General features: G+C 41.1%; 1 protein-coding gene across 11 annotated transcripts in view; it reads left to right on the top strand.

The window, feature by feature from the left end:
• ZNF521 (zinc finger protein 521) overlaps nucleotides 1-25,277 on the top strand; it is a 232,380-nt gene that overhangs the window by 155,643 nt on the left and 51,460 nt on the right. The gene's annotated exons all lie outside the window — the stretch shown is intronic.

Below are 25,277 nucleotides of genomic sequence, written 5' to 3'. Positions count from 1 at the left end.
TATGCAGTTTTGTTTCCTCTTCCCATCAGCAGATCTTTTTTTCCTGTGTAGTTCATGTAATCCCCTGAGTTGTTTGAAGCCTGCCTTAATAATCTCACTGGCATTTCTCCACACTTATAGCTGTATTTCCTCTATTCTTTTGTTTTCTCGTAGCTGATGACAGGAGAGGGAGGGATATTTTCAATAAAACACTTATGCCCATCACTAACTCACAGCTCAACCCAACTGATGAAAGGTCCCCTTTGAACTAACTGCCAGACAAGTCTTTCTCTTCAGCCCAGGACAAGAGGGATGCCTAGGAGTTGTATCTAAGATAGCAAAACGTGTCAAAATGGCAGCTGCTGAAAGAAGGCAAATCCCTTTTCTCCAGAATTATTTCCACATCTCCAGTCACAGCTTTATGCATGTAGTTCTGTATCATCAGTACTCCTTCTCCCCTTTTGTCTGTTCTGCTCTTCTGACTGTCCTCCTTTTTCCTTTCTTGATGGTTTCACCTCTGCACTTTAGACTAAGCACAGACCTTACCGATGTTCCTAGGTGAAGAGCAGAAATCCGTTCACTGTTTCCTCCCCATTTTACTTTCTTTCTCTTCACAGACAATCTTTTGTATGTGATATTTTTTGAATAACTGACTTGTAAATGCCCTTCCCTGCCCTCCAAAAAGCCCCAAGCTCCCATACAAACATGCCCAAACACCACATACGTTAATGGAGAAAATACGTAAGAGTTTCTGTGAATTGTTTGAAGAGATAAATAGTCTCATCTTGTAGCATGTTTTAGTCCTTGAAGATGAGGAGTAGGAGAAGCATTGTAAGAGTTTGGAATTTTCTTTACCTACTCTAAAATGAAATGAATGACTTAGAAGTGGGGCCTAGGCTGCGCATGCCTGGTCAGAACAAGAGCCAGGTGTGGCAAAGCAGCATTTGCATTAGGCATTCATTTTCTGCAGTTGTGTTAAACTCCTTCAGCCCCACATTCTGTTCCGTTGCTTCAGCTAATGATTCTTGCCTGACTCCTTTAATTGGAAGGTGGAAGTCCCTTCTGTACACCCCACACAACATGTCAAGTTAAACACAAGTCACCTCTATTAGTGCCAGTGGGTGGGGGGAAGCACAAAGGAAAAATATAACAACATTTCCACTCAAGCCTTTGAAGTGTTAGACGATCAATCTGTCTGCTTGAGTCTGATTCTGAATCCCTCTTTAAAATGCATCAAATGTTTGAGCCTGAAGTTCCGTCCTGACAGCATCTGTGAGTCTCTGTGGAGACATCTGCTCCACAGTTTCACAGACGCTCTCTGTGTTCACATGAGAAGGGTTTGATCCAAAGGCCTAGCCAGAGTGAGGCTGTGCAGAGTTGAACTAGACAGGCAGTTTCAGCAGGGTCCTGTGGAGTCTCAGTAGTGAAGACTCTGTGGAGCTGGAATACGTGTTCTGTAGCAAGGGCCAGAGGTTTTTATTCGGCTTTTCAACCAGACTGTTCTCCAGCAAAACCAAAATAGCTACAGGGACATTTGCTGGGGAGAGGGGAAGCAGAATGCCATAGCTTCTTGGGTGCTTTTAATGGCAAAGTTCTACACCATGTCAGCAATAATGATTAAAACAAAACTCCAAATATTATTGGAGAGCTAAGAGCATTTGGGTTTTCTGAAAGTAAGAATGGCAAATAGCTCTGAAGAATTAGAAGAATTGCTTTTCTTTTACTATGGTTGTGTGGCTCCTACACTGTATTTGGCTGCTATCTCACAATGTGAGAAGTAAACCAGAATTGCTTTTTCATCTTGTTCAAGCTCACATACACCATAGACTTCAGTACTCAACAGCTGGGAATTGCCTTTTACTATGCTGTATGTATGTAGCTCCCTTAAAAAGAGAGACTGTAAAAAGTTCATGTTATGACTTAGCACCATATAGATTTTCCAGTAGCTTTCCTGGACAGTCTGCAGTGTCAGTAGCTTTTCCATCACAATGGTCCCAGAGACCATTTTAGGAGAGGAGTACTCTATAGCTGTGGGTTTTAGCAACAGCTTTGGTAATTGTACTGTTTTCACAAATGCCAGCAGCACATTAAAAATAGGCTGGGGCCATCTTTAAGGGTTATGAAATAATCTGAATTCACTCCTTGTGAAATTAAATGTGGAGTAGTTCAGAGCTATGGGCGGAACTGTAAGCAGTCTTCTGAGACAGCGGCTAGCTTTATAGGGCAGCCTTCTATTTACTGCATCACACAGCAAGATAATAGTTTGCTGATCTGTCATTAGTGCCATCAATTTAAAAAAAAACTCCAAACAACAAAACAAGTAACAACCAGCTCTCTAGTGTGATTTCTTTGCCTTAGGAATCATGGTTGACAAACCCAAAAAAACAGTTTCATTAGACTGTTAGCAGTAAATAAGATGCAGCTTTTTATGGATCATGTGTTTGAAAGAATATTTGTTGACCAGATTCATAACTCCTTTATCCTTTCATTTTGCCATGCCTTATGATCTGAAGTCACTTAGTGAACTGGTGAATTTCTTCACTAGATGCTTACTCAATAGGTAGCAAACTCTGGAAAATCGTTTTGCTTCATGTTTTTAGTGGTGGGCAGAGCTGTAGCCCAAATAAGTGGGACATTTGGTAGCATCCACATTCTGTCAACACCTGCAAATCACTGTCTTGTCTCTGCTACCGTCAGAAAATGGGGTGGGGGGGGTGTCTCCTAAAATTAGGATTAGGGGAAACAGCAATCAAAATCAAATAAATAAAAATTATGGTAGAAATAGGTCTCTGAAACTTGGGAGAGAGAGGTTTTTTTTTAATTTTCAGGAGGCAAGCATTTTAAAAATGCTCTTAGTTTTCCCTCAGTTTCTGCATCATGGTTCTGTGTTCTGCTTCCCAGCTTTTGGAAGCTTTTGGAAGGATGCTGCCTACATCCAAACTTTTCCCCACACAACAATGGCTGCTTCCTTTTGTTTTGCATACCAACCAGCAATGATTGGTGGACTTCTTCAAAATCAAGGCTCATGGTAAACTCAAAATGACGCCTTAGACTGCTGAGCTGATATTTTCCATAACCTGCTTCTGCTTAGCAGGGAAAACCACAACCATTAAGGAGAACATCTATTGGTAAACACTGACATGTAAAGCAGAAACCGTTCTCAGTCTCAAACACAGCAACACAAAGCACAGTATTCGAGGGGAAAATGCAGTCTTTTCTGTAATGTTAATTTGGAAACGATGAATCTTAAGTAAGGGCGTTTCCTCTTAATAGTGCTTCCTCTTCATAAACATGCCTTCCCATTAGGTACCACTGCAGCAGCAGTCACTTCTGTATAGCCAGTCTCCTCCTCCAAACAGCTACAGACCACCAACGAAAGCAAACTTTTTTTGAAGCCCTAATTTCCTTCAAGACTTCCTTTCACAGATCCTAGTTTTGGCACATCCTGAGCTGGAGTCAAGCAGATTGCAGGTTTGAAGGAATACATCGGCTCCTCCAAAAGGCACATGGCTGGGAGGGCTGAGGGCTCCATGAGCGACTCTAACGGCAGTTCTTCTGGTTAACACGGACAGCAGATTTTCATTTTATTTTCTTCTTTTTTCCCCGACACACAAAAATGTCTACTTACACCATTTGGGAGATGGATATAATCCATAGAACTCAGTGCACATAAGCCAGATGGCAGATCTGAGTAAGTTGTGACCAAAAACTTTTGAACTTTAGCCCAGTTCCACACCAGTGAAAGATGTGTCCCCAGTGAACCTGGTATCTGTGCTCATTCAGCATAGCTAAGAAGGGCACAAATAAGCCCTGTGTAAATAATTACATTGGACCAGTTTATGCCTAACATTTATATATACCCGCCTAATTGAATTGAGTGTCTAATCCCAGGGTTCATTATCTATTTCCCTATCTAAGTTTTTTTTGCTATTTATGTTCAGCACCCAGCTGTCCCCTCCTCCAAATGGTCAACCTTTGCCCTGTAAAAGACTTCGCATCAACCTCTCAAACCTATATCATAGTGCAGCGGTTGTCTCAGCAAGGGGGCACTGGGAGCTGGGCCTGTCCCTGATGCTGGATGAAAGTAGTTAGGAGGAAAACCGCATGAAAGTGCGAAAGATGGAGCACGTTGTTCTCAAAGCCCTCCTTGACAGTTCTACCAGAGAGAGTTTAGCGTGATACTCAGTCAGGACATGGCACTGCTGCCTTTTGTAGTAATCAGAATAAAGCAATAAAAAGATCAGTTAAAATGCTTGCTGGAAGTTATTGATAGAAAAATTCTTTCTGCACGAAAGATTATAAACAGAGCTTTATCTGAGGATGGATTTGTTTTAATTTGGCATTGATGTATTTGATACCTGGTAGGATCAAAGAAAACAGAATCAAAGAGTAAAATACAAGCAGAACTGCTTCTCTGAATATTGGCCTCTTTTATAGATACAAGACCTCAGGACTGGAGTGCTCAAATTTATTTGTACTGATGTTTGTTTAAAGATCAATATTAAATAAATTGGTCTGGAAGCTATAGTCATAAAGCAGCTGTTGGACTAATGTAATCCCACAATGCTATTTTGTCTACTGCATGAAACCTGGTTAGCTGTGTACTTCTAATAACGTGGATATCTAGTGAAAAAGAAAATAGCTGAACTGGATTTGGTGTGCTTGGAGTAACTATGTATATATCCATATATTTGAAAATTCAGCTTGCTGATCAGGTTGTAAATCAAGGCTAACTTTCAGATTTTCATGATAAATTCCAACTTGAATTTCAGTAGTTGCAGAAAGAATTTTATGCTGTTCATGTTGAAAGTAGTGTGGGGAGATATAATTGTAAATCTGCCTGTTTTGGCTTTGGATATGTAATAAATCTCCAGTGCCTAAATACATACAGTTTATGTGTTTGATAGTAAACACAGAGTTCTTAGCGGCCATTCTTCTGTGATTCTGTTGACAATTTGAAGGGATTTTCTCTGTGATTTTCCTCAATGAAAACAAGAAGAAAGGAAATATTTCAAAATGTAGGGCTGCTTTGCATTAAGAGAGTCACATGAAGGACCTCTGACAAGCCTAAGATTTCCATGTGTTTGAGAGGCTGTCAAAAACACTCTGAGCCAAAATGGCATTTGTTTGTACAATGTAAACCAGTTTATCTAAAGGTCTGAGGGACACCTGAAAGCTTTGGATAAGCACTTTTGGACGAAGCCAGGGCTTTTTAGAAGGTCCTGCCCTTCAGGTTCCCTGCACCAGTCAGGGCTGAAAAGGCAGCTGGTGCCTCTTCACCACACTGAGATTCTGGGAGCCTGCAACATGGCTCTGTTGACTTTGCCTCTCTGCACAAAAGCTCCCCAGATTCCAGTATAATGTGCTTCAGAGCTCACTTAGCTAGAAGCACCCCACCTACTTTTCCCATTTAGCACCCCAGTGTCCCAGTACAGACTTGTAAAGTCTCCTATGCTTGAAAGCCAGCATCAGCCTCACTCGCTGGGACTGCACCTAAGGCCCCCCTGGTGACACACAGAGTGAGGAAAGGAGGTCTACTTTTTCTCTACAGCCCGGGCTTTTCCAGTTCCTCCACCTTACCTGAATGCTTTAACGCCATTTTCATGAGTAGAGCTGAACTGCTGACATTGTAAGTAATAATAAGTGTCTTCTCCATTGGGTATTCAAGGGGGAACTGCTGGTGTCCTGAAAGTTTCAACACCCTTATCTCAGTCAAATCGTTGCCTGTATGGATGTGTCATCTCAGTGTCTCAGGGTTAACAAGTAGATAACTTCTCTGTCAGGATCAGGGTGTTCACCCTCCCACACCACAAACTCAGATGCATTTATGCACTCTTATCCAGCTTTACCGGGTGTTTAGACACATGTGTGCATACAGGTATTAGGATTCGTTGGAATGAATGTCTGTAGGTGTAAAAAAGGACTTTTGTTCGGAGACACACCCCAAGGCACATTTGCCATCTAGAAACCATTTGTGTTTAATTGTAAAAGAAGATGTAGTATGAGTAAAATTATTTTTTCAGCAGCTACAGCATATTTAAATCTTCTTCCCTCCTGAAGGGATTTTTACAGCAATTCCCACTGGCCATGGCCAGGAGACCGTTGCTGATAGCTTTGGGGAAACTGACCAACCCGTCCTCACTTACCTATCCACAGCTTTTCTAGTAATTTCTTCTGTCTTCTTGGGTGAGTTACTTAATTGCTGTGAACTGCAGTAGGTCACAGCATTAAAATGGGCACAGTGGTACTTTCCCTTGGTGTGTAAAGCATTTTGGGAATCCTGTGTGAATGTGACTTTTGCAGGTTGTTTTGTGTGATGACAATGAAAAATACTACTGCACTGAAAATATGATGAGAGGGCATAGTATCCAGGCATGTCTGTGGGGGAAAACATGCATAAAGAGAAGAAGCCCCAGATGACAGCACAGCCACCTGCAGCCCTGTAGCAGGCATGCTCTGGAACAGCCAAATCCTGTCACTGTCGCTTTAACATCATGATTTGCAGATGTCCAGCTGTATTGTGCAATTTATATAACGCGTACCTAGCAGTGCCTACGTATCTGTAACCATGTATCTACAGAGAGCAGGACCTTTTGTTTCTTGTCTTTTTTAGGCATTAATTCTAGTGCAATACAGATGAGACATTACCCCAGTGCATTTCTCCCCTGTGGAAATTCAGAAAGGATGCTAGGTTTATAACCTGGGCCATAATCAAGAGCAGGCTTAACATGGGAAGTAGGGGAGATTGGAGGCAAAGGAGGCAATCTTTCCTTTTCATAAAATAAATTCTGTAATGTAATTGATGTTTCTGCAGCAAGGAGCAAAATCCATTTTCCAACTATTTAGGACTTTTAGTCTCTAGAAGCCTCAACATTGGAAATGAGAGAACCTGTTTACTAACATAGTGTGATGCTGCCATTCTGGCATGTTTTAAATGCTGTGAAATGAGACGAGATAGATAGGCTATGAATTTGTAGCTGTATGGCTGCATACTCTACGTATAGTTCCAATTTTTGTAACAAAGACATAAAACTTAAAGCAGAAATGTGGCTGATTGTGCTGAATTATTACTCCAAGATAGATTCATCAAATCTCCCAGCTGTATAAGACAGGGCTTACTAATGAAGTTCCCTATCAAAAAGAAAAGCCTAATTTTGATTTGGCTTAGGTAATGAACTTCTTTTTCCTGGTGTGATTATCTGCATGGGGTGGCTAAAAGAGTAGCAAGAGAGAGTGCGCTCACAGAAGCATTATGCAAAATGTCTTTTGTCTCTTTTTGCTGGGATATATTAAATTTTCAATGTAGTCTATGTAATATAAAATTATGATAATGACTTTTGGCCCACTGTGAAGGCAGCTTGCTGGTCCTGAGCATGTGTGTCTGGCTTGAGCACTAGGATACACTGTGGGAGTTGCCTTTTCTATTAACAAACCTCTAGATACCTAATGATGAATTTTCTTTCACCAAATGTTCTCCTTTTGTCTAAAATACAAGCATTTTCTAAATTGCTTTTGAGAAAAACAAGAGAGGCAGAGAGGTCTATGGCACTGACAAGGGATATTGAAACAAAGCAAGGAATTCAGTTAGCATCATCCTTGTAATTATAAGCCAACCAAAAGGTTGTTTCATGTAATAGTGAAAATATTTACTACCTTATTGAAATAAATGATGGCATTACATTAGTGAAGGAACAAATTGAGCAATTTGCTCATAAAATGTCAGCGCAAGTTCAGTAGCATGAAACTTGACAGTTGAATTTATTGCAGGTAATTGTAGCAACTTTCGCTACCCATAGTCTCCTCAGTAATTGTGAAATCTTTCTTCTCTTCCACCTTTTTTTCCTATTCCTCATAAAAAAAAAAAAGGCCGAGCAATGAAAAAATAGTTGTAGATATTCTTTTTTTTTATTATAATTTATTAAACAAGGCACAAAGACAAAAATGAAAGTATTTGAAATAGAGTAGCGTTTTATAATCTGAGTATAGTTCATAGCCATCTTGGATAATCCATTTCTATGTGAAAAAATACATTAGCAGCCCAAGATACGATTTCTCTGGTTTTCTACATTTCTCTGGTTTTTCTTTATTGCTAAAGATGCTGGGAGAGAGCTCAGAGTCCACACTGAGTTGTGCTTCCTAGCTGAAATTACGGTCATCCCCGTGTGACATCACTGTTACGATTGTTATCATGGTGTCATACCCATGGGATTAAAATTTCAAGGGAGGAAAGAGCTGCAGCCATCCATTAATTGACTGGACTGTTTTCAGTCTATTGCCATTAGCAAGAAAAGAAAAGGAATGAAACATGTACCAAAAATGCAGGTCCGCTTCTGCCACCCAAACGTCCTTGTCTGCGCACAGAGTAGGCTCCTGCAGATGTCCTTCCCGAGCTGAACTGCAGGATCTGGCCCATATTGTTCAGGCCTGTCATATTATTAAAGCGATTATTTTTCAAAGTTTCCCAGGAGAGCTGAGCTGCCCCCCAAGGCAGCTCCAGCCAGTAGCTTTCTGTGGCATGTGTCAGGGAAAGGGCAGTGCTGCGGGTATTTACATACCTGATGATCACAACAGAATTCTCTCTGCCGTGTGCCTGTGCATGTGGTTGATTTTTCATTTGGTAAAACAGGTTAGTTACCAAGAAACCACTTAGCTTTTGCAGAATAATTAGGATTGCTTTATAGCCAGGTCTGAGGCAAAAAAGATGAAGTACAATGCGGCGGAATAATAAAAATAAAAGCCTCATTTTTAATTTTCTGATACTACAGAGAGCCAACATAACCTTTAGTGGATTAAGAGCAAATCTCTGCAGAAATAGAATCAAGCCTTCTTCTCTTCTTCTAAGTAAAGAATGTATTGTAGGTCCTGAATTGAATAAAAGCTCTGTGAATATCTGAGAACACATTAGTAGGTCTAAAGGTTGGGAATGTGTGCAATTAATTAATTAAATTATTATACAATATAGCTGGTAGCAGTGTAAGCCTGTGTTCCTTTGACCCTTCTCTCTCCTTAGCCCTTACCGCCTCAAATGAAGACATATAGGAATGATGCCTGCCTCTCGCTGGCATTAGTTTAAGCTTTCATGGTGATACACATAATCGGAGTCTTTCTCCTACATCTGTAAATGTCCTACCTTTCAGTGGTACATAAAACCTCTCAGCATCTGCCGTTTCTTCGTAGCTGCCAGTAATCTCTGACTGTAATCTTTATTAAATCAGTCCTCTAGTTTCTGTGAAAACCATTTCCTTACTCTGTTTAGCTATTTAGATTTCATTTAAAAATAAATAATAAAACCTTCTGAGACATATGGCATTATACCACAGGTGTCATGCCCTTCGAGGCTGCCTTGTGCATAGCAATGGCTATGGATCAATGAGAGAGCTTGAAGGCTCTAAGAAATGAGTCTGCTGAAAGTTCGAAGGGTGGAAGTCTCCAGTATGTAATGAGGTTATGTCTGCACTGTGCTCGCTTTCCTACCGGTCAGGAGGAGATGTACTGCTCTGCTCGCATGGCCAAAAAATATTGTTTGTTTGGTCGCTACCCAAGCTTCCATATGTTCCCACTTTTGGGGATTTTTTTTAGATGCAGGACTTAGGTAAATGCTGAATGGATCAACTGCATGAGGTTATGTTCGAATGGTAGAAAGAACAATTCTTGGCAGCCACGTTCCATGTTTTTATCCTTAATTCTGCATCTGTGTTTTATCAACTGAAGCAGACAGCAGCAGATGATCAGAAACTTGCCTGCCTATGGACCTCAGGAAAGTAAAACCAGTCACTTTAAGACCAAATGGCTGTGCTGCAGTCGGAGCACCCTGGAAATGGCAAAGTGATTGTTTAAAATGTTTTTATCTGGTGGTGTCTCATTCCTATGAGAAACTGTGATTTCAGTCTGATTACTTTCTACTCGCATGGACACCTTTTAGTGTTCAAAAGCCCCTCTTTCTTTGGGTTTGGCTCTTTTTCTTCCTTTTATTTCGTTCACTCCTTGATCAGTTTATTTTACGGTGGTATTGACTCTGTAGTTTTAGATCTTTCTTATTGCTTGGTCACAGATGGTTGCACAGCAAATGTATCCATTTCACATGCTTCTTCATACAGAGATGGTTAGATCTATGTAATACACTTTGCCTTTTTGGAATGCAGAGCTTCAAGTCATTGTTAGCGTTTATTTGTGTAAGGAGATTTCATAGTAGAGCAAGGGGGGGGCTTTCACCATATTAACATTTGGTACATGCATTCACCAAGCAGACTTCCGGGTTTTTGTCTCTGAGTGGGATATTTTGCAGGAGATTCAGGTCCACAAAGCTCTGTTCAAATCCTCCGGCTGGGGCACCACTGTATTTGTATTAATGTATCTCCTGTTCTTGTGAGTAAATGGCTGGCATTCTGTTTTTGTTGGTCTGCCAGCCAAACTATGAAGTGGTAATTGAGTCTGTTTTAAAGTGGAATGCTTTAGACAGTGCTTTAATTGTACTCGAGCCAATTCCATAAATATACACTCCAGTATTAAGTTATTTTCTACTATAAGCACTTATGCTGGATCCATTTGTGTTGTGTTTAGTGAGTTTGCTTCACTTGTCTTTAAATTATTTTTTTTTTCTGAAACTCCTTCCTGCCTCTTGCATGCTTTTAAATTACAAAGCAGGTGCACGTTTTTAAAAGTGGTTTCGTTGTTCTTGTCAAAATGGTCCTGTCCCTCTCTGCTCCCTCTACCTATGTGTGGAAAACGTCGCATTTATTATCACACCCAGTTTTATGCATCTTCCAGATGATTTAACTGAACTGATGCTATGGAGGATATGCTGACTGGCACTTTTCCCATGCCTAATGTGTTAACAAAAGCCAATAGTGTCAGTTTTAACAGTTTTAGTTAAATTCCCATGACGCTCTTAACAAACGTTGAAACCTCTGCCATGTCTTACCCTGACAGATTCCCTGCTGTCATTGCACACTTAAAATAAATGTCATCCCCAATCAAAAAGTTCACATTTTTTCTGACAATATAATTTGTTACTTTGTTCCTGTTTTATCTCTTTCTTCAGCACAATAATCCAAGGACGCGTATGTTACTTCTTTAAAGTGTTTTGTGCCATCCTTTATTGTTAGAGCTGGAAGCAAGAAAGCAAGTCATGGAAATTTGACTCTACAAAAGAAAGATTTCTTAGTGGGGCACGTGGAGTATGAATTGTGCCTCTTATGGCTAACTGAGAGTAATCCAACATGTCTGGAAATATGCTCAGTGGCAGTGCGTACCCACCATGTGTGTAACACAGGGCGAGCTGTTAGTAATGAGTTCCATGTCCTTGGAGTGATGACTGTCAAGCAAATATCACCCCATCTTTCCCACTATTGGCTTCACCACTTTTCCTCTTTCAAAGACAGTTTTTGCAGCGGGTAGAGGAGAGAGAACCCTACAGAATAGTACTCTTTGCAGGCTACCCTTGGCTATATATTAGAGGTTTGAATTGGCTAGAATATTCTACCTGCGAGCGCATGCATTTATGCAAAGAGAAGCCCCTTTGTGAGCAGCAGCGTCTCTTTGATCTAACCTGTGCAAGCCATTATGGTGAGATAGTAGGCAGAGTTTTTTTAATTATTGCTTTATAGGTACAATTGGCACCTCTCTCTCTTTTCCTCCCTCCCTCCCTCTCGCTGTGTCTGTCGCGCGCTCAGAGACGGAGCGAGGTGGCTTTCACAGCAGCTGGTTAATTTCCCTGGCTTCACACTACTGTTTAATGATCCGTTTCTCCTGTGCCACCTCTCTCATCTACTGAAAGATAGGTACAAATTGTACCTATAAAAATTATAATACAACTCTGGATTATCTTTGTTTTTCAAATTGTGATCATCTGAATTGAGGTTTTAATATCCTTTCCTTTCACAGTTCTTTAGAAGTAGACAAGAATAAGTCACTGCATCCTACATGGAACATTTTGGTGTAAAGATTTTACATTTGGGGCATTTGGCAGCCTTTCATATGGTTGGTTGTTTTCGAAGGTGGAAGATAAATCCCATGGAAATATCATCCAAACAACCGTATGGCCACTGAGCCAGCCTGCAAACCATTGCAAATGGCCAGATCTGCTGGCAGGTCTGGCTATCAGACTGCATCTGTCTCTGGGCACCTCAGAAGACCTTGTAGCGCTTGGCTCTGCTTGAAAGAGGTGGGTAACAAATAGCTGGGCAGGAAGGACACAGAAAGAGTTAATCCTTCCACAGGGCAGAGGGATCAAGGGAGTGATTTCTTAAAGTCCCTCCCAGGGTTATGATCCTATCAGTGGTGGGTAATATGAAAGGGAAGGTGTCACCCATACTTAATGAATTACTGCCTTGTCTCTGGGAGTGGTCCAGATCAGGAATGACATCTTTTAGCAGAGAAGCTAAGAGAAGTAGGGAAGTTTACACCACTACTCACCCTTTGTTATGTCCCTTCCAGGGCTAAGCTTCACTCCCTAGATATCAGTCCCTTACTTTTGAAGACTGCTCAAAAAATGTGTTAAAAAAAATTTAATGTATGGGAGAGTCTGTATGTTTGTAAATTTAATTTTTTTTTTAATCGTGTCTCTTAACTGGGGGATATCAGGACTAGGTCTAATAACCAAATAAATCTGTTTCAGCACAAAAACAGAGCAAATATTGTGAGTGTGTTAAATGGTTGTCCAAAATAAATAATCTCGGGGGGTGGGGGTGGGGGGGGGGGTGGGAATCATCAACCCCAAACAAAAAGAAAACAGGGGAGTGTCAGTGCAGTTAAAGAAAGGTTGTACATTTGAAACTGCAGATTTTGATTCAGCAGGAAGCCTTCTCTTGAGTATTATGACAGAGTTTAAAGGGACCTCCGTAATGATTGATATTCAGTAGATTTTCATGTGTTTTCAAAGTTTCTGTCTTCAAGGAAAGCCATTCACATGCCTGATTAGTAAGCAGAGAGCGACCCTTCTTGAAAGCTGTGCTAGGAAGCTGGGGAATTTGTGTAATTTAGAGAAACGTGTTGGACTGAGAGGTTTGGGAGGGAAGGTATACTGTCTTTCTAGGAGGAATGTACTAGAGTCCTCGTTCTGAATAACAGGCGCTGTACCTTCTATTAAGACCACTGAATCACAGTTTGATGAATTTAGACACCGTGTTTGAAGTATTCTAGCTAGCATGTTAGAGTCCATTTCTAAATGCCACTTTTGCAAGCAAAGCAAATGGAGAAGACATTTCAGGCACCTAACCAAGAAGTGTTTTAGGAGGAAATGAAACTGGTTTTAGGTGTAACAGCCATCACAGTCGACAGAATGAAAGAGAGGATGGGGATAGTGGAGGAAGAAGTTGAAAGAGAGCCAGAACCAATACCATTAGCCGTAAAGCAACTGATGGTAAGAACCATTTTCACAGAATTTTTTATCCTGCTGTGAGTTTCGTGCTTGTCCTTCTCAGTTTCATAGGGAAGATCTCACATGAGTGACTCCCCCCACCCCCATCTTCTTTTTGCAGTGTGAGGGTAAGATAAAACCAGCTACACCTCATCCCTGGTGACCTCTTTTCTCAAGATGCCCTACTCTGCATACTCCTGCCATGAAAGCCAAGAACATTTCAGTTCTTCTGTTCCCCTGACAGCCTGCCACAATATGTATCCCTTATTTCCTGTCAGAGCTGCACAGTGCAAATAGAGGAGTTTCTCAGTGCAGCTGTTTCAGTCTGTGGCATGAGTATTTGAAGTGGTAAAGCATTCTGCTGCTGATCCCAAAGTTGGGACTGCCATTGGCATCAGGATTGAGCTTAAAAATGCCTCCTTCCCTCTAGGTCTGTGTGCATAAACAGGGCATACCTGCCCTGCTAATTGGTGAAGCCAAAACCAGAGCACTCTGCTTAATGAGAGCATTGTAAAGCTAAGATGACCCTCTGCAGTCCAGCCAAATGAAAAATGCTGGGATAAAATTTGTTTGACTGAAACATTTATCAAAGGGTTGCAAATGATATGCACATACAAAATCCACCCTTAAAAAGTAGTAGCCAGAAAAAAGGGAGAAACAATGTATTTTTCACTATGAATTGTTTCCCAGGTTCTGCTTGAGGTTCAGGTTGTTTATAATCAGCAATCCTTTTGGAAATTTTTTTGAAGGAAGCTTAATGACTGGAGATTGTCATAAAGCCATATTTCCATGAATACCACTTTAAGTGTTTTTGGCATTCATAGGTCTTCTTTGTTTTGTGACTTTCTACCATAAACTAGGTGGTGTTCCAAAGTCAGATGTATGTTTCCACTGCGTGTTTAGCATTCGATGGCTATTCCAAGAGCACACAGACTGATAGATACTTCATGGTCTTTACTGCCTTTGCACAGGCTCAGTCTTTGGAATAACTTGATTTCCGCATCCTATAGTTCCTCCAAACACTTTTCAAATGTTTTCACATTGACCGGCAAATTACCACGGCCTCAGATGAGTGTTTGGCAACATTGCTGTCCTTTTCCTGTACTACCTTCCTGTCCGTTTTGAGCTGTGAATATGACTACACTTGGGTAAGAAACCTTCTTCACAGTTTCAGTGGGCTTATGGTTGCAACATATCAGTACAGTGTACCTTGTGTCTTTGATCAGCTATACACATGCTGTCTTGCAACCACTTCGGGTGTGTGAAACAGCAATCTCAGCAAGCACTCATAGTTTGCTAAGACTTATCTAGAGGGGTGTCACAGCTTCTTTGTATTTACTTATCTTTCTCATGCTCGACTTTTCTGCTTGGTAAAAGTGAGGATTTTCAGTGATGTGGGAACATGTGGATGCTTTAATGAATATAGAAAATAGCATGCTGTGTGTTTCTTTTTCCAAATGCCAGCAATTTATGGTTATTTGTTATCAGTGTAATGATATTTTCAGTATTCCGTCAGCCTAACTTTTCTCATCTTTATGATAACATAATTGCATATAGATCCCGCTAAACAAAGATGTTGAAGTGAATACTTAGTCAAAGGCACATAGATACAAGTTGCCTATAAACAGCACCATACAGAACATATATTACAGACGTTAAACGGATGATTTTCAACCTATTGACTTGACTGCAAGAGAGGCACTTTAGCTCAGATATCCAGCTCCTGCTTGTAAGGCCATGTTCCAACCAGAATTACCAGTGATCACAGAATCACAGAATCCCAAAGGTTGGAAGGGACCTCAAAAGACCACCTAGTCCAACCCTCCTGCAAGAGCAGGGTAATCTAGAGTACATCACACAAGAACTTGTCCAGGCGGGCCTTGAATATCTCCAATGGAGGAGACTCCACAACCCCCCTGGGCAACCTGTTCCAGTGATCTGTCACTCTCACAGTAAAGAAATTTTCCCTGATGTTCGCATGGAACCTCCTATGCTCTGGTTTACACCCATTGCCCCTTGTCCTATCACTGGACATCACTGAAAAAAACCTAGCTCCACGGTTAGGGTTAGGAAAGGGAATCTGGAAAGGGAAAATATCCTAGCATCCATAAGAATGTATTTTCAAAATTCTGGCTGCTCTTCCTTTTTCCCCTTGTTTTTTGTTTTGTTTTGTTTTCCTGATGAGTGCTCTGTATTTCTGGCTTTTCAAGCAGCACAAAAGAAAAACATGTCCCTTGATTTGGTCTGAGTTTTGCCTGAGTAACTAATGCATTGTGTCCTGTGAAATCTATTTACTCTTAATAAGTAAAATATTTTTTTTTTACTCTTTTACAAAGAATGTGGAGAACTATATTCACTCTACAGAGTACGGTTTGAACTACATATACTGTATGTGTGTATACACATATATTCACTCTGTAGAGCAAATATACATCTATATATTATTTTTTGAAAGTGCACAAGACTTTTTTTTTTGGATAGATAAATTTAAAAAAATCACAAGGAAAAAAGACAATATTTTGATACAGAAATTAAAGAATAACCTAGCAGAAATGGTCTTTAGGAGTCGGACGTTGCCTTTGCCTCCAACACTGCTACAAAACAAGGGAGTATGCTTTCTTTCCACCTTTCTGTCGGCTCTGCAATCAGCCAGGCCCTGTGGGGAGGGAGGGGGGCTCCCTACTGTATCTTCCTTCATCAACATGGCATCTCTCAAGGGGCCTGCACTGAATCTGTTAAGATTAGCTGTGTTCCACATTAGTGACAGGAGCTGCCTGTCTCTCTCAGGAGTACACGGTGGCATGGTACTGCTTCCTGTTTGAGCAAAATCAAGCCTTTAATTGCAGGGAATTTTTTTTCATTACCTGCTAATTGATAAATCATGCTCGCAGGTCTGTGAAATGAGCCACATTGTGAAGCTGTCTTCCAGGTTTCTCTTCCTTCTCCTTTAGAACCAGGACATATCCAACACTGGGAGGGACTCCCACCCCCCTCACCCCACAGCACCCTCTTGAGCAGCTATTAAAGCAGGCAGAGCTGGCTTGGGAGCCTATGCCTTCCCTGATGTAGATCCTCAAGTGATGGAGGCTCAGCCTGGAGACCTTGCACCTCTCCCCTTCCATCCCCGGGTAAGAGCAAAGGTTTTGCAGCCCTGCTTCCCACTTCATTCTAAGGAGCCTGGATTTTGAGCAGACCATAGGCTGCTGTAGCTTGGCGTGGGCTTGGCTAGAGACAGCAGCAGAACTGGAAGAGGGAAGGGTGAATTTTAAGTCACCTTCACGCACCTGTGTGGGTACATGCAGCTGTGTGCACATAGACGCAGCTTCTCTTGTGCACGTTAGCAATGCTATGGATCAGGCCTTTGATCTAAAATCAACAACAAAAAATGAGCTGGGCATTAAAGTCACCATCTTCAGGAGGCACATAAAACATGCAATTTTTTTAAGATCTCCTTTGTCATTTCTGTCCTTTTATTCTTGCTTCTATTGCAAGTAGCAAGAGGCCACTGTCTTGGGAGGAACAGTAAAAATCCTGAGTATAGTGAAATAATTTAGCTGATAATTCCCCACTGTATAATTTTCTACGCTTCCTGCTAGCTGACCTTGTGGGCTCCTGTCAGGTTGCTAAGGGAAATCCAGCAGGACTCCTGCTCTGCTCCTCTACTTTTAAAAAAGTATTACAAGAAATGAAGGCATGTTTATGTCAGCTTAGTTGTGTGCGTATTTGATCAAGTGGCATTCTCTAACCCTTTTCTTTGCCTTTCTTTTTTCTTTCTCAAAATTGGGATGATAGCTCTGTAGAGAGGAGCTGTTCCTAGCCAGTCAGCTGGCATTTTGAACATGAAAGGCATCACCAAAAAAGTAGGGAGCATGCATTTGTACATGCGTGTCTGCGGGAGAGGTGAAAAAACAGCTGGGGTGTTTGAGGAAGCTGGTGGAATTGTGTCCAAGACTGCCTGTGTCTGGTGTCTTTATACAAAAGTAGGTGCACCGTCTGCACTAAACAACAGTAACAATGAGGGATGGGAGCATTAAGAATTTCCACTGCCAGGTCATACCACCTTGGTGGTGTGAGCACAGCTGTTAAGATCTCCTAGACATTTGATGACTTGTGCACAAATGAGTTGATGTTCCCATTCCGGTTTTCAGCAGACAAATGTTCCCCACAAAAACACATCTGCCGTGGGTGGTGCTTTCACTGACTGCAGCGCAGCAGAGAGGACACAGGCTGACTGCACAGAAATAGCTCTAGGTAATACGGAGACAGCTCTGCACTGCTTCTAGGTGGTCCCTCTCAGGATGGAGGAGGCTTGGATGGGAACCACGGGCAGGAGGCTAGCACTGCTGCTGCCTGTGCTGTGCCTGGTGTGCAGAGAAATTGAAAATGTTGCTCGCCAGGGCTATCAATCTGGCACCTTTGACATCCCCCAAAATAAATGAATCCATGGGAATGAATTTGGCTCATATTGCAGCTTTTACTGCCATGGTAGCTGTAAAAATGAAACTTCAGAGATAGGCTGTGCCTGTGGTGCCATGTTGTGCCCAGGTTTGGAATTTCATGTTCTGGGGTTTGAGCTAGGTTCTTTTTATTTGTTGGCATCCTTTAGGTTTTCCAACTTATAACAGCAGAGGTCCCTTAGGACCTGATGCCAGGCCAGAGAAACCAGGCTCATCTGAGGAACCCAGATTGTCCCTGTGGCCTCTAACCATATTACAGGAAATTCAAGGTTATTCATAAGGTGTTTTGGCATGATAGGCACTGCAAGCAGGTGCAGCCGTTGCCTCCACTGTGATTTTCCCTGACCTAGGAAAGTTTCCCCATGCAACTTGTACAGGAAATAACAAACCATTGATTAGTGTCTGACTTGTTTGTAGGTAATTGTAGGCCATTGATCTTACCAAGCTGGAGCTTTGGCACTGTATGCTGTGCAGCCCTCATTACTTTTGGCCTGGCGACTGCAACATCAAGGAATTGGAAAGCTCATCCAGAAGAGAATTACACCTTAAGGTTTTTTCTGCTGTAGAAAAAGCAAAAATGAAATGGTAATTTGTAAGTTTTAGTATGCTGCACGTGATAACTTTGCATCCTGATGTATGAAAGTGTACAGAATCTTTGGGACAAGTGAGCTTCCTGTATTGTCCTGCTCTTTATAGGCCAGTGATTTTAGAGGAGGAATTCATCTGGCTTGCGTTGTGTCTCAGCTGTCACAGGGAGAAAGCAGTAATATTCATGATCAAGTGTCACTAGGCTGTGGCACATTGCTGGGAACATGACATTGCTTTGGATCAGATCCTTTTAAAATTCAGCAAATTATGTCTGCTATGGATTAAACACAAGCATTTTTTGATCTACATTCAATTGCACGTCCCAGAATTTTTATCAATAAGTCTATGATTTATAGGCATTGATTTTGCAAGGCCTTTAACAGAATAAAAAGGGCCCTCAAAGATCGAACTCGAAAACTAGTGCTCTTGCAGAAATTGGGTACTTTGTATTAGTGAAGGTGGCAATTCTTCGATCAAAACAAACAGCATAGACAGTAAGTTGTCACAGAGATTATTTGGCAATGCTTGGTGCTTTTAATTAATGCATTCTTTTGGAAAGAGGTAAACACTTTCAGTAGTCATGTAACTTCCTTATCAGTTTGTCTGCTCTGTTCACCCCCTGTATATCTGCTCTCACAAACACGTGGACAGACTGAAGTAGCCCTGTATACATTATAGTTTTTTTCTTTCCCCAATTTCTCTGCTCTTCTGCATCAGGAGTTTTTGAATCAGAAGAGAAAACCTTCACTTCGTATCTCTCTTTTTTTTTGCCAGCACCTGCATTCATAAATAAAAGAAAATATTGTACCTGCCAGGAAGCATTATAAGAGGCACTTTCTTTCATGTCAAATTCCATTATTTTGAACAGGTTGTGTAAGGGCATTCAGCCTGCTGCATTGGAATATGCAGGGTGTGTTCACATGGTTTATGTTTGCGTCCAGTTTTGAATACATTTGATGTTAGCAGTGGATTTTTACGTTTGCTACAGGATGATACTATACCACAGATGACAGGACAGCAGAATTGCCTTGTAAGTCTAGCTGCTGGACCATTGTTCTCAGTGTTCAAAGCACAGAGGCATGTATTTGCAAAACTGATGGTAGAGAGAGTGCATTTAGTGAGGGACTATTTGGAATGTGATTTCCAATGGCACCAAGTAGAATGAGCCCCCATAAACACAACCTCTAACAGAACAGGTCAAGAGTCAAATCTTGTCTAGTCTAGGGGAAGGTGTCCCTGCCCATGGCAGGGGGTTGGAATTAGATGGTCTTAAGGTCCTTTACAGTCCAAACCATTCTATGATCTGACATGCTTTACATCTGATACACTTTACAGTGGTAATCGTTTTTACCAAAACAAATTACCAGTTAGTTCTGTCTGGTAATGGGCTGAAATAGGTGATAGAAGTGCCCCTGTGGACCGTGACATTCTCTGTTTCATATCCACGGAAATGCTATACAAATAGTAATGCACTTTTCTTTTGCTACACACTATTATGTGTATATTTTTCACTGACAGACAGGTGACTGGTTCAGATGGGCATAGACGGTGTAATTTATGCACCCATTTGGTGTGTGCGTGTTTCCAGATCATGGCATTGTCTCCTCTTCTTGCTAGATAAGTTGAAACATTGACAGGCAGTGTGTTCACTTTTTCCTTTTATTACAGTAATTTATAAGATATTTTAGCTAACAGGAGAATGGCCCAAGGGGGCATTCTCATGTTAATTACCAAATGTGGGCTTGTCAAAATCAAATAGCTTCAGGAATAATGCAAGTAATACTGCATCATTATATTGTTTGGTCCTCAACCCCAATATTAGCTTTTAGAAGAAAGAAAAAAAAAATAAAAAGGCTGATTTGGCTTTTAAATTTCAAAAATCCCCAAGTCTGACCCATCAGAGACTGGAAGAGAAATACAAAGGAGAGCATGTAGTTTAAGACCGACTGGAGCTCAAATAACGCAGCGAGCTTTAAGTCTTTTTCTGTTTGTTTTTAATATTCAGCTAAAAACAAAAGAACTGTCATAATGTTGATTGCCATTTTCTGACACTTTTATACAGCTGAAAGTGATTGCACCCTCTGTAATGTACTGTCAGAGAATTCTGCTTCCAATGCTGCGGCATAGGGTTTGCAGCTGTTCTTGTTTCTCCCTGTGGAACATCAATAGTGGCCCACCCAGTGCCACTTCCTAACAATATTGTTGCTCCTACCAAACAGTGCCACTCTCCAAAAAATCACCCATGCCGTTCAGGTAGTCCAAGGTGTTGTCAATGAGAATCTGCCGACAACTGGGAGATAGGTTCAAAATATATACACAGACATTGATACTCATACAAACACTGCTGATACATATTTCTGAAGCCATCAGTAAGACCAATGGGGTTCCAACACAGTCATTAACAAGGTTTTATGCTGTGTTGTTGAGTTCTGATAACACACATGGTTTTGAGATGGCCAGTCAATAATTGCATTTTCTCCTTTACATCGCAATTTTGCGCAATTCACTTTAGTTTACCCTACAGGCTGTCTCTGCCATTTCAGAAACTAGCAAGGAGATCCTATCATACAATCTGCTGATTCCTCAGTGCTGTGAATACGGGTGAGGTAGATAAGGGAGGATTCCTTCCTGCTAGGCTGTTCCGCCATTCTAAAGTTTGACATTACTATTTTTATTTTATTTAACTGATTTTGTGCTGCTGCCATGTTTCATGGCACAAAAGTAGAATAAACTTCACTAAATCTTTAACAAACCCACATTTGTTTCCAGTTCCAGGATGTTACCCAGTCTGAGGTTTGTCCTACAGGCCATACCACATGGACCCCTCAAATTGACAGCATGATTTTGTGAAAGGCCATTTCCAAAAGCAATCAGATTCTGTTCCCATTGAACCAATTTGAGTAACAAAGTCCAAATCTACAAATCCCTAAGCAGAATCTCCTAGCATTAGTATTTGCCTGGTTGTGCCAAAATAGAGCTGGTGAGCTGAGCATTTCTGACCACAGCTGTCACTTTTTCTATAAAGAACGCTGTCTCTGAGCTCAAACCAGCTAGGGCTTTACAGCTTAAGGCCAAGAAGTTGAATTTTACCTAGACATCAGTAGACAGCCACTGTAGTTCTTCAAGGATTGTAGTCTGCAGTACCTGCAGTTACTGTGTGGTCCGGCAGTGAAACCCCCATAGGCACAAATATATTACCTCCAAAGGCAAAGGCAGATAGCATCTCAATTAGCTCATATGCCTGTGAAAATATAAGTCTTCCTGCTAAGCAAAAGTGGCTAGAAGAGCTCCTAGTAGTCACTATTACCTGAATAGCTAATATGGACAATTGTTCTCCAAATAAACAGGCTTAGAAGATAAACCTCAATAATCTTTTAATCTTTTCAACAATGTACTTCCACATATTTTTCCATGTTACTTAGAAAAGCAGAATTATCGTGGTTTATTTGGGCAGAGCTTTAACCTGGTGTCTCTCCCTTGTCCCTCAATACCGATGAGACACTTAGGTTGAATACTTTCCTAGTCCAAATCAGAAGGGATGGAGGTTTACAGGTGTGTCTATCCTGATAGCTGAATATGCTGTGATTCATGCTGCTTTTCTTACATGTCTCCTGGTTCTCCTTTTACATGTTTACAACACTGATGACAAGGCAGAACCTTGCAGTGAAGATCTTTGTGACCTGGGGGAAGGAGTTGGGGGGGGGGGGGGAGAGTATATGATCCTATGAATCCTCTCTCAATAATACCCCAGAATTGAGGGTAAATTGCATAGGTGGCAATGTTTTGAGCCAGACTCCCTTTCCTCAGGCATTTGTAGGTCATTGGTATCATATATTGACAGAGCAGTTATATAGTCTATGTAGGAGACACTTAAATTTGACTCAGAGGTTTTATTGTGTGTCCTGTCACTCCCAGAAATTCAGGAAACATCACAGGCTGAAATTCAAGCAGAAAAGACTCATTATTCTTAGAGACTTTTACTCAAAACTTCATGGTGAATGTTGCAAATTGACTCTGACAGGTAGCTATCAAACACCCCTATATCTCCGTTAGAGCTTGCACAGCCACAAGATATCTATCTGGATCTGACTAGATCCTGAAAATAATTCCTCACAGTCAGAAACACTTAACTCCATCACCTGAAGCAAACAACTTGGATTAACCAGCTTGTTAACCACCTGTTTTCTTTGACTCTTGCACACTTAAAGCAGATTTCAAATGCTCTTTTCCTTGTAATCAATACATTCAGAACTGGGCTTAATCCACGGGCATTTTAGCCATCATCCTTTCTGCTTCACTAGTTCGAGGTCATCTAAATTGTACAGCATAGCTGATCGTGCCTTAAGGCAGGGAGATGCTCTAGGTGACCTTTTAAGGTCCCTTCCAACTCTGTTTTCAATGATTCTATGATATGATTTGTCAAGACAAAATAAATGAACAGGTATTTAGGGGTATTTAGGCTATATCTTAATCATTAATATGATTTGATACCTGTGCACTTTTCCTGCTTAGGGCAGTAGCCATCACTTTTTGACTTTTTGGAAATGCTTTTTAAACAGTGGTGGAAAATGTCTGTATGACTCTCAGATCCTGAAAAAAAAAAATATATATATATAAAAAAAAACAGGTAGGAATTGTTGGCATGTAACAAAGGCACATCTCCTGCTCTACGTCTGCCACTGCTGCACAGCACAGATTAAAAGCGTGGCTAGCTATACAAGTCAGCCACAGGCTACCAGGGCCACATGCATTAGGGATGTGGAATAAGAACCTGTTGGTGTGGAAAGTGGAATTACATAGCCTGGTTACTGAAGATGACTTTACCATTGCAGTAAGGTGACCTGTATCCAAATGCTATTTACTAGGTCAAGCCTTGTATTTATAATGGACATTCTTTAGCAAATGCAAGCTGGAAGTTGAAGATTTCCTATATTTAAGGCCAAGCGTATACATCACGGACTCATTGTGTCCTTGAGCCTCTTTCTTAATTTATGCTGAGCAGTGTTCTCAGTTGTAGTGATTACCAAAGGTAGCTTTGATGGGGACCGCAGGAGGGAAATGAAGTCTCTGACAGGGTTTCCATGCAGCCAGTTCATGGTGATGCTGTTGTGTAGAGTCGGCAGAAGTCAGCAGGTCAGATGTGGACTTCTACAGTCAGCTTATGAAGAAACTCCCTTGCTCTAAAGATTTAAATGGGAGCACTGTCAGGTTTAGTGTTCCCGTTGAGCTCAATTTTCTTGGTGGCCTGCAAGAGGAGAGAAAGTCTCAAATGCAGCCCAACCCTAGGTCTTTAGGGGCTTTAAAAGATTACAGTCAGAACCTTGAATTGTATTCAGTACTAGTAACAAATGGGGTATTAGCAGAGTGTGTGGAGCTCATGATGGCTTGGTGTAGTAGTATTCCAAATACAAAAAAAAAATAAGGGTACCACTTAGATGAAAATTTATTCCATTTGGTTGAAGGAAAGCCGGGAAGGGAGAAGGCAGTGGAAGAAAAACACACGAAGTTTGTGTTCCTAAGCCACTTAGCAGGCTGAGCTAGCTAATGGAAGACAGAGTCCTTCCCTTTAAATTAATAGAACAAATATGATCTTGCATGAATCTATTTGATGATAGTAGATTTTATGTTCAAAATGAGAATTCAACTCCTTGTAAATAAATAGCACTGAAATACCCATCTGGTATTTATGAAGAGGCTTGTTTTATCAGCAGTTTCAGCAGATAACCTAGAGGTTTGAATGGGTTCAAAAACTGGAGTCCCTCTTACCGCTGAAATGATTTTTTGAAAATCAAAGCAGACAGAAAAGGGGACAAGGTAGAAAATCTCACACAACCGCTTCTACTTTCCATCTTCTGTATCGAAGACTTTCAGTGTTCACTGTTGTCATTCCAGGAGGCTGAGCAACACCTTACATGGTGGTGGTTTACTCTGTCAGAATAAACAATGTAAGATTCAAACATCTTAAGTGTTTGCAATTAGGAATTAATTACATCTATAGGTGCAGCAGTGTGATGCATTCACGTATTATCACACTCTCAGACAGTGGGGTAAAGGTATGCTAAGAGAACGGGAGCACAGCAATGAATGGGACATTCATGCGCTCAAAGTGCACGTGTGTGCAAAGGGAGTGAACATCGGTTTACTGCCCTACTGCATGATAGCTCTGTGGTTTCACAAGATTCCTTCTCCATACTGAAATCTATCTGTATCTTTTGGGCTTCCATTATGTTGAAGGTGTAGAATTATTTGTCCACAAGGTTGTTTTAAGCTGTAATACTGGTTTGACCCAGGGACCCTGTGCAACCTTATTTCATGGAGTCCTTAAAATCAACTGATCTTTGTGACAAAGGGTAGTTGCTAAAAAGGATGTTGTAGCAAGAAAGGAGGGTATGTGGGCAGCTGCATTTCTAGTTAGCACTCAAGTCTCCTACTTTTGGAGATCCATGTTTTATTGACCCTGATTCATTTGTAGAAGAAAAGTAAACAGAACTCCAGAACTTACATCTTCTTTCAAAACACGGTTGAAGGATTTGAGCGGAGACTGACAGGAGCACTTAACACTGTGGATATCTATATTCTGTCTTGCCAAAGGGTAAATAAAGGACATTCATTTTTTCATCAGCTTCCAAATCTCCTCTCCCCCCCCCCCTCCTCCTGAAGAGGGGAGGGAAGAAAAAAATAATTTGGAGAAGGGGGTTCTGAATCCTTCATATTGTATTTTGCCCATTTCTAACAGAGCCAGGCATGAACAATTAAATCTGGGGCTTCCCTGTGGTCTGTGAATAAGACAGCACTGTGCTAACCATCAGGGCACAAAGGCAGACAACAAAAGGGGCTTTTTATTTTTTGTTTACCCTTCAGGACACTGTTTACCTTATCACTGAAGGGGAAGTTAT

The sequence above is a fragment of the Pezoporus wallicus genome, unplaced genomic scaffold (assembly GCF_028554395.1).
Source record: "Pezoporus wallicus isolate ANWC-B61680 ecotype Strahan unplaced genomic scaffold, APGP_CSIRO_Pwel_v1 contig_227, whole genome shotgun sequence".
NCBI lineage: Eukaryota > Metazoa > Chordata > Aves > Psittaciformes > Psittacidae > Pezoporus > Pezoporus wallicus.
Note: the sequence above shows the minus strand (reverse complement) of the source record. Positions and strands in the feature narration are given on the sequence as shown.